We start from the raw sequence: 2,098 nt of genomic DNA on the forward strand, positions 1-2,098 counted from the left end.
GATTTGACGTAGGCCTGGAGTTTGTTGGCTTTTGCCAGCACGTGTCATGGACTCTGTTGGAGAGCAATCTTCCAGACTAGGGGATCCTTGGTTTTGTTGGTTTAATGAGGTTGCAGTTTCTATAGCAAATGAGATTTTTACGGGGTGAGGTGAGGTTGCTAGCCTCGCACCCAACCCTCCTTTTTCAGCCAGTCTTGGGACCATCCTTGGTGGAGAAAGCCTACAGCACCCGGTATTCTCAGGCGGTCTCCCATCTAAGTACTAACCAGGACGGACCCTGCTTAGCTTCCGAGATCAGACGAGATTGGGCGCGTTCAGGTGGTATGGCCGTATACATATCAGACTAATAAATACAAATCTAGTCTCTTTTTCCTAACTTTCTTACTATGGTGGTTGATTGTAGTCCTGGCTGCTAAGTGGGTAAGTCCACTATATTGGACATGGATTACTTTAATTGGACATTGTTCAAAGACCTAGTGTGATTTTTTTTTCTTATTTAGAATTTTTTCATATAAAATTTAGAACTGGATGTTTGGAATTTTTCATCCACTAGTTATTTGGCTTTTTGTGCTTCTGTTTCTGATGAATTTGATTGGCTCTGATTCGTATGCCTCCTGCCTCAGCCACATATTCCTTTGTGATTTCATTGCCTCTTTCTATCCTCCTCAGAGGGGAATTTGTTTTTATTTCACATGGAGAATTTAGGTTGTTTTGGAAAAGAAGTGTACTGCCTCCTGGAATTGAAATGGAGATGCCCACGAAGACCACATGGAGAGCACAGGATCCAGGAGCCTAAGAGAGCAACTGGATTTGCAAAAACCTTGAACTTTGGGGCATTTTAAAAAATTAATTTGTCTATTCTAAAATTCATTTGTTTTGTTAAATTCATCTGCTTTGTTTAAGTGAATTTGTTTTATGTATGTATCTATTTTGTTGTGAAATAAGGGGACTGCCCCCTAAATATTTTTGTAAAAGAAGTTCCATTTGATTTCTTTATATTGTATTGATGCATATACCCTTTATTTATTGTAATTGTAAATTTATTTATGTTTATTATAATCAAAATTGGGGATATTGGTCTCCCAAAGGATCACAGGGGGGAATGTGTCATTTGAAATTGTTATAAGACTACAACTCCCAGGACTCTCTCTATTACAACTTCTCCTGACAACTCCCACTTCCTTTGTGGGAGGTGTCAGAGAAAGTATAAAAAGGAAAGTTTGGCGCCTTTTCGCTCTCTGACCCTGGAGACAGGCTAGCTCTCTCAACCTTGAAAGCACTCTTTATGCTGGAAGCTCCACTCTCTACCCTGAGACCCTGATCCCTCTCTTGGTGCCTCTTTCCCTTTCTTCCTACCTCCTAGTTTTCCCCTAGACCTTCCCTTTCCTAATTAAAATAAAACCTAGCTATTCAAACCCTAAAGTTGCTCTCTGATCATTCATTAGGGGCTCTAGTCAATTTCCCCCTGCTGGGGCTGGGGACCTCTACCTTCCTTTCCTTTACCTTCCTCTCTCCTTTCTCCCATCCATCCTATCATCCTACCTTCTTTCCTTCACTTTCACCCTGCACCACCCAATAAGGGAATAAAATTACATGTACCAAAGTGTGAGCTGATCACCCGTCCTCCACTCCACCTACAGTACCAGAGTCAGAGTAAGTGGAGCAATCTTTAGTTTCTTGGGGGGCTGACTGAGAATACCATAGTCATACCCCTGATAGTATCGAGGCTTGAGACCTCATGAGGCTGAGGAACTCAGAACTTATGCACAGAGATATGGCAGAGAGAGGCTACCCATAGCAGACACTGCGGAGACTGGAATTGCCACAGTTCTAAAACCACTCTATAGCTTGATACACAAAAAGCTGACTACTCTCCTCACTCAGATTTGTCTGGGAAGGGAAGAAAAAAGTAACACAGTAGTGGCCACCAATACCCAATAAGCACTATCTACAACCATGAAAAAATAAAAGAAGAAAATGACTTTGACCCTAGATAACTTCAATGGAGAAAAACGACAGACTGAAGAGGGTGACAAATAAGCAAACAAATTCAAACTTTCAAAACAAATAAGCTATCCAGTAATTCAAATTGGAGTTT

General features: G+C 41.2%; 1 pseudogene; it reads right to left on the bottom strand.

Annotated features, from left to right (window-relative positions):
- Nucleotides 1–217: 217 nt before the first annotated feature.
- LOC123232703 lies at nucleotides 218–335 on the bottom strand (annotated as a pseudogene).
- Nucleotides 336–2,098: the final 1,763 nt, after the last annotated feature.

This window comes from Gracilinanus agilis, chromosome 1 (assembly GCF_016433145.1).
Source record: "Gracilinanus agilis isolate LMUSP501 chromosome 1, AgileGrace, whole genome shotgun sequence".
NCBI lineage: Eukaryota > Metazoa > Chordata > Mammalia > Didelphimorphia > Didelphidae > Gracilinanus > Gracilinanus agilis.